Source organism: Etheostoma cragini, chromosome 4 (assembly GCF_013103735.1).
Source record: "Etheostoma cragini isolate CJK2018 chromosome 4, CSU_Ecrag_1.0, whole genome shotgun sequence".
Lineage (NCBI taxonomy): Eukaryota > Metazoa > Chordata > Actinopteri > Perciformes > Percidae > Etheostoma > Etheostoma cragini.
Genome location: NC_048410.1, coordinates 22,219,542 through 22,228,004, shown reverse-complemented (window position 1 = coordinate 22,228,004; position 8,463 = coordinate 22,219,542). Strand labels below are relative to the sequence as shown.

Below are 8,463 nucleotides of genomic sequence, written 5' to 3'. Positions count from 1 at the left end.
TTGCGCAATTACGTGATATGTAATTAAGTGCCTCTACTCATATGCAGTACAAGTACTATTTTGACTTACTTGTATTTTCTATTTTGGGCTTCTTTCTACTTCTACTTCACTACAATTTTGAGATAAAATTACTCCATTGCATATATCTGACATTTACATATAGAACATAAGATTAACACCTTTTTGGCTTAAGACTATGGCTGCACGATATCAAGAATATATGCCATCACATAGTTGAAAATCGCGATAACAATATTAATTTTGCTAAACAAATAGATAGCAACTTTTCTGTAGTTAGTTCACAGGTGAAGTGAAGATAACGTTGTTTGGTTGGAACAACACACTACTGTGCAGACGGATTCTGTGTTTTCAGCTTGACCAGATAATATTTGGTTTGAATAGATCAATGATGCTGTTTTGCCTGGACCAGGGGTCTTAAACATTATTTAATTCAACGACACCTTACATGAAAGACAGACAGCGCAGGGACCCACCTGCTACTTATATTGTATAAAATTAAGTTGCATATTAGACAACAATACAACAATGTGTAGGGCAGCCTAAAGCCTTTATAAATACCTTTTAATCGAACAATAAGTGCATTCTATAATAACTCAACGCAAGCTTGTGACTTGCATACAGTATGTGTCATCACGCATATGTAAGCTGTATGCCACATTGCATTAGAGAACCCTGAGCTTTTTTTGAATCCCTGTGTCAAAGCAATGTGCCTGAACTTGTGAACTTGCTGACCTGGACGACATCAAGTGGGAGCACTGGGAGGCTACAGGTCAAGAGGGATACAAAGGGGGCATGGATATTGAAGCTCGGCGTTCAGTCTGGGTACAAAGCTAAAGGGGTACAGCAATGACAGTAGAAATGTGTACATCCAGTTAAAAGAGGTCTTTTGGCAGTGGAACAAAAGGGGCTTAGTGGCTACAAGAGAGGACAGTGGCGAGGGTAAAGCCTCATACTGGCATGTTCACTATCAGCGCTGCCAGCATCTCAACCGACAGATGCAACAAATTAATCCTTACCTCCTACCCTCTGGAATTTAACAAAACAATGCAAAAAAACGCTGGCCTGGAAAACTGGCTGTGATAGTTACCTTTGTGGAATAAAATGGTCTTGAGAGAGTGTGTGCATTGTGTCTCTCGCAGCATCCCAAAAATAATTTCTATAGTTTACAGCATTGCAGAAAATCTGCAGATGACTGCAGACAATTGAATTGCATTAATAATGCAGTATGTGACCAGCAGTACAATGACTTATTTTCACATGCTGCATGATGTGTGACCACCACAGAGTCCAAACTGTGAATGTGCATATTGGCCTTCTCTTACCCCATAAATCACCTGCTGTTAACACTAAAAATGAGCAACAGCAGCTACACGCTGAAAACAACAAGAGACCAGCTGAGCTCAGCACATACTGCTTGTTGTACGTTAGATTTTACACCAATATATAGTATGGAAAATGTACTGAAATGTCAACTACCATCACTATACAGTCGTGATCACCGCACGCAGTAAAGAGGATAAAGCTCAAGTTCAAAGTATGCGTTATTTTTTAATGTGACTGTTGCACATCTTAATTCCCATGACAACCACAGCTAGGGATATCAGCGAGTTCTTTGTTTAATCATTCCATCTCCTCTCTCTCTGAAGATGAAAGAGAATTATACAATCACGGAGAGTGAACAGCTTTTTTTGGAGGATGAGGTAATCCATTAGCTAGCATCGCTTTGAATAGTAAAATAGAAGTGAAGTCCTACTTTCTGTTTCTTCTTCTTCTATACCTCAGATTAATTTCATCTACAAACCCTGAGAAACTTCCCTCACCCAGCTTTAATAAGGCACTCAAAATTATACTACTCACTCTTCACTAATTATTTTTTTGTAGAAAACTGTGCACACACTGTCTGGGAGTTCCATTTTTATCATTTGGAAATCTAGCGTTGCCCTGGGCGTAGTTAAGGTAAGACATAAAATGGAAGACAAAATTGAAATCTTGCTTCAGGGAAATGTCCTATTTTTTTTTTCTTTCCTCATTTGAGAGAGAATAATCATATTTAACATATAACCAAAGGGGATTTTGATGTGTTGAGCTGTAATGCCTTAATTTATCTCACATTCTAATATGGTTTATGCAGCACTCAGTTGCTGTTATTGTGGACTGTCCTCCCAAGATCACAGACACCATCAAGTCCCCACAAACAAGATGCAATATTTTTATATGAAATATATATGAAATTTTATAGAGACTGCCGTTAATTACTTCCCATTTCTTTAAGGCATGACCACAATTTTTACCTAAACTTAACTGGTGACCATTGTAACCATGACAACACATTAGTAATTCCAACCACGGCCTTTCCCTCACCGTAACTACCAGTAATTTGTTTTGGGGCCAACACTTAACCAAACCTTAGCCTTAGTGTTGTCACAACATACAACAGACGGTGCTGCACGGCAACTAAGTAAATCTTAAATTTACTTTTCTGATAATTATTAAATATTTATATCTGAGTAATTTCATTTTATGGTGGCCTACCTCATACTTCTACTCCACTACATTACATTTTAAAGTTTTTGTTACTAGTTGCTTTGCAAATTTTGATTATTGCTACACAATATAAATGCAAATAATGCATTTTAATATGTCATAAGCAGTAGAAAGTAATTACACATAAGTAATCAAAATGATCCTAACCTGTACCAGCTTCAAAATAAATACATCAATAATTATAATATACATTTTTCTCAAATGGGCCATTGCTAATGCTTCTGTACTTTTACTAAAATATTTTTTGCATCATAGTATTGCTTCTTTTACTTTTACCATAATATTGGAGTCATTCTTCCACTACTTGATTTGTTTATCAGCATTGGTTACAACGGTTTTAGAAAGCGCAGACAACTAGTACTGTCCTGAGGACAGAGGCATTAGATCAGAAGATACTTACTACATTTAAAGGACTTGTTTGTTTGACAAAGTAGCCAGTGTTACTGTGCTTGGCTTTATATAAAAGAAAACTAAACCTGTGACTGATTTTCTGAGCTGTTACATAAACAATGTGCTTATTTAAGGAATTAACATGTCAGAGCAAACACACCTCATAATCATCTTACTGTAAATGACAGGCTGCACAAAGCCTCACAGCCCACGTTCACACGTCTTTCAGAGCAATTAAATGCTCCACATCCTCCGGGTCCTGATTTACCTTATTGAGCCTCCTATGTGCTCATCCCCACTTTACGGCAGGGCTCTTCCTCAGCATTACAAGCACAGTCATTATTTGTCATCTGGTGCCAGGATAAACTTAACTAATGCTGTGGGAGGCTGTCTCTATCATTTGAACATGGACATCTGGTCTGTCTACAGAGTGTGATCCCCGAGCTTTATTCTAGCTTCAAGAATAGAAGTGACACCTGCTTACCTGGAGAAATGGTCTAAATCAGTGGCTGCTTCAAAGACAGGAGGCAGGAGGAGAAGCGTCCAACAACGGCATGCATGGGAATGAGGCTTCAGCACAATAGGCTCAGTTCAAATTCAATCAGCCCACACAAAGAGGTCCTGCCATTACAATGCATGAATGGACTGATGAATTGACTGGTGTTGTTTATTTCTCTATGAAGACTCCATCACACTATTGGCACCGACAACTCGAGACAAAAAACTGCTGTTAGTGCACTAGTCAGACAGAGAGTGGGAGTTACAGCAAGACCAGATGTCAGGCAGGAGTGTTCTTCCCCTGCTCTCTGTTACCACCTCCCCTGGTCCCTTTCAAGTTCTCTCTTTGTCTCTTTTCTACACAAATATAAACATTATTCACAATGATGTCCAGCCAGGCACAATAACACAGAATAAAGATTGATGCTACAGAGCAGAGGGATCTAAACACCTTGGACTTCACAGAGCAGTTGTTGGGCCTACGGCACAACAGCCCTTTGGGTCCAGGCTGTTGACCTCTGGGTGCTCCAATAATGGTTGAACAGGCCATGAAGCTAATTAAGGCCAACGAATTGTAATCTTCATAAATGACACTCTCCCATGAAGTTGTATGACTGTGTCCCCTATGGCTTCTATTTGTTTATTAGCTTAATTAGAATGCAATTATATTGAACTTTCATGCAGCAAGCCCCTCTGCTGAACATTTCCATAGCATGCTGAGAAATAAAACAGTAGCTTAGATGTACAATGGGAGTTGTGCTGTTCAAATGCATTCGGTATAGTTTGCATCCTGAAGCAGATGCTCTCTGGAGTCGCTGTTGGCAAGTTGGAATCTGTTTACATTAATTTACCCTCAAATCAAATTTATCTCACGTTATCAGCGATCCAGAGTTTCTCTCTCAGTTGTGTTGCACTCTCTCTGGGCAGTGATGTGAGGGATTTCTTTGACTCCTCTCATCATACAGTATATGTAATCATTAATTCCATTGTTTGTTCAGTCTGCATCAGTATTCAAGGCTCCTTTATTTGTTATTTTTTATATAAACATCTAAATTGTGTTTGTGCAGCCACTAGTCAATAAATCAGTCAGCGCAAGACAGAGGACTGAAATTCTAAATTCTTAATTTTAATAAATAAATAAACCAAGATGTCACTAAAATCCTCACCAATTAAATAAACTAAGATTATGATAAAATACAGTTAAATAGTAGTTCAAAATATTTTATAGAAATAGGCTCAGTTCACCTCTTCTGATTAAGCTGTCTGGTTGCTGCGCGAAAGATGCTTTACCAGCCTAGTTGTCCTCGATTTGATACTTCGGTGTCTATTCTCGGACTGCAATGGTGAAAACATGCTATGTGAGGGATGAGTGGCATCCTTAATGATGTTGTCTGCTCCACACACACAACGCTAAGTGTGGATATCTTCCAGACGTGGCGACGAGGCACAAATTATTTTTTCAGCTGTTCTCAGTATCCTGTTCAGTGTGTGTCTCTCCTGTGCTGTGCAGTTTCCAAACCAGGAGGAGATGCCGTCGGTGAGCATGCTCTCAATTGTGCCTCTCTAGAACATTGTCATAGCCGGGATTGGGAGCCTAAAGAGAGAGTGAAGGAGCTGTTGAGCCCATTTAATGACCGCTGTGATGGACAGATGGATCCCCAGGAACTTGGTGTTGTTAACCCTCTCCACCTGGCAGCCATTGATGGTCAGTGGGAGATGGTGCCAATTCAATTGCCAGTCCTCCTAAATCAATTACCCTCTCCTTGGTCTTATTTGTGTTAAGGGCATGATTGGGTTCTTTGCACCAGGCTATCAGCTGCTCCACCTCTATTTTATAGGCCAACTTGTCGTTGTTGGTTATGAGGCCAACAGCTGTGGTGTCATAGGCATAGATTGGCACTCGCTTGGCTGAGGAAGATATTGAATATATTTGTGAAGACGTTATTCAGCTTTTCTGCATATTCCTTTAGCACACGGCTTGGAATCTTATCCGGACCTGCAGCCTTCTGAGGGTTGATGTTGTAGAAAACCCTCTTCACGCTGTCAGCATTCAGCAGCAGGGCCTGGTTGCTAAGAGCCAGCTACTCTGTTGTCAGCAACCGCAAACTGTGAGAACAAGCCGTTGAGGTCATCTGGTAGGGAGGGGTCATTCTCCGTTGCCCGTGCAGTTGGCTGGAAGCTTGGATCTGTTTGGAATCCCTGCCATAAGCACCTTGTGAGAACTTTTTTTCCATACACTCCTTTAGCCTCTCTAATTCCTCCTTTGAGATTGTTTCTTGCTATATTAAACCTCAGTATCCGCAGATCTAAATGCGGCATCGCGAAACCTCAGCAAGGAGAGAACCTTCCCCGTTAGCCACGGCTTACTGGTGGGACGCAGCTTAACAGATTTTCAGTGCACTTGTTTATGTACACAGTCCTCAGATGTTGCAGCCTCCTTGAGGATCCTCCACTGTGTACATTCAAAGCAGCCTTGTAAAAATCGAATAGCCTCCTGCTTTCACTACTACTGGCTCTTGTCTCACTCTATATGCAGCCCTCAGCAGAATGGTTAAGTGGTCGGAGCTACCAGTAAGAGGCAAGGGGGCTGCAGTGTATGCATTTTTGATGTTGGAATACAAATGATCCAGCTTGTTATTACTAGTCTAGTACTAGTCATTAATGCAGACGTACACTGCTTTTCCTCTGTTATGTTTTGCCTCAGGCAGTACAGTATCTGATGATGGTAAAGTGATGATGGGTGTGTGAGATATAAAGCAACCTGATTTCATGAGCTTGGGTCTATGCATGTTCAGGTGCACTGCAATCAGGAGGAAAAAAACAAATAGACTGAATACTGGAGTTGGTCTGACACTGAAAACACGAGTCCATTCCTAAGAAACTCACTGCAGCTCCATGAAGCAGTAAAGTTTGAGGTTGTTGTCTTTCTTAATCCAAGATGAAATACCAGACAGAAAAATGCTGATTGATATAAGCGCTGGAGAACTGGTTTTTCTTAACGTTTGTCACTTTTTTTGGCGTTTTCAACACTACGTAAAACTAACTTATTAACTTTAGTTTTACAGTTATTTCTGGAATTTATGGTCAATGAACCTCATTTATAGGATATCATACCTAATGTTTGAGTTACAAAAGCAAAAATTAGGAATTATTTAGACTAAAATTAAAGGAATGTATGTTGATTGATAATCACAGACTGGAATTTGTCAACGTTTACTCAATACTATTTCAAAACCCCTTCAATTTCTTTTTTTAAATGGTACAAAAGCATTTGAAAGACCCCCCAAAATGAATGAAAGTAGAGATTTGTACTTGCCAAAGAGCATTGTGTGGAATCACTCATGTTATTTTGGGTAGTTAAAAAGAACTGTGATATAGGAAAACCGGTCAATTTGACCCGAGGACAACATGAGGGTTAAAAAACTGAGTGAAAGCATTGAAGTGAAACATTTTGAAGTTGTTTGTATAAATATAAAAAATAATGAAGCAATATCAACCAGTCATCTGATTTTTCTAAATAACAATACTGGCATCAACCTTCAGTATTAATTTGTCTCTAATGATGCTGTTGTTTAACATAATGCTGTTATCCACACCTATATTTTAAAGCACGTTATAGATCAAAACTAACAGTTTTTTATTTACATTTATAGAGTTTCATCTCATCTAATGAGTTCATTGCATTAAATATAAATTAGATTTTTTATGGGATATGTTATATTTTTGTCTTGATACTTTAATAGTTAATTGAGATTTTCTGTTAGTGTTTATACCCTTGATCCTAAATTACCAATATTAAATTCCAACTGAAACTAAAACAAGTAGTTGATTATTAGTTGTGTCAAATGACAGAAATTAGTCAGCAACTATTATTTTAGTATAATTCAGTATGGAACGTGTTTTTTTTATTTTATTGACCAAATAATTTGCAGATTTATTGAGGAAGAAGTAACCGTTGGTTCCAGCCTGTACCTTTTATAGTTGGAATGGCAAATACACTTGAACTTCATCAAATTTGGCATACATTTTGTTATATTGTGAGTATTTTTGTTTTGATAGTTCCATAATTATTTCAGCTCTATCCTTGAGCCCTGTTTATTATTACGGTTAATTAACTCTAATATCTTTTTCATTTTTTTCACTGTGCTACAGTATTCACTAAGTGACCCCAAGAATGGCTTTTATTCTTGGTTGTTGTATTTTTTTCTATTTATGTACCGTAAGTAACAGCTTGGGTTCAGCAGTCCGTCCCTGAGGCAACAGTGAACCGAGCCCAGAGTAGTTCACTGGATAACACTCCCCACAGCTGGGAGTGGACCATTGCAGCTGTCCCTCCATCATACAGCCCCCCCCCCCCCCCATTTGTCCATTCTTCTCTCCAGCCAGCAGTCCCACATGGTACCTGGCTGAGATCAGATGCAGCCAGTCTGGAGGGAAAGCACTGTGGAGACTCACAAATAATAAACAACAAACAAGATATCTAGGCAGAGGTCACAACTGGGGAGTAAAATGTTACTCTGCTTTGATGGAAAAATCAGCAGGGACCTGCTTGAGGAGTCACTCAGTGGCTAATGAAACCTCACCCAGTCAAATGGAAAAGATGCTACTCTGAAGACAGGATCATATAACAATATTTATAGTTTATTTATTATTTATAGAGAGCACGTTTGCCTTATGATTCTTATGGCACCAGAATAAATGTTAATTCTGAGACATCAAGATAATATGGTAGAATATTTCAGTCAACCGTGGTTTAATTACAGTTGTAAATCTGTTCCTGTGGTAGCCTAAGAACAATAACACACCTGCCGTTTTCCCTCTGAGATTCAGGTGCATTGTAAATAGTAAGTGTAAAGCAGTACAACTCAGAGATATCTCATTTAGAATGAACAATCAATTTTTATTCAATGATGTGATAAAAAGAATATGAGAAGTCCACTCCTCCTTTGTTTTTGTTGTAGTCCAGGATGATTATGGGCTTTTTGTCACTTCCTGATGACACAGCAGCAT

The 8,463-nt window shown here is 39.0% G+C and overlaps 1 protein-coding gene across 1 annotated transcript in view; it reads left to right on the top strand.

The window, feature by feature from the left end:
* Positions 1-8,463, top strand: part of LOC117943019 (metabotropic glutamate receptor 4-like) — a 144,285-nt gene that overhangs the window by 123,569 nt on the left and 12,253 nt on the right. The window lies entirely within an intron of this gene.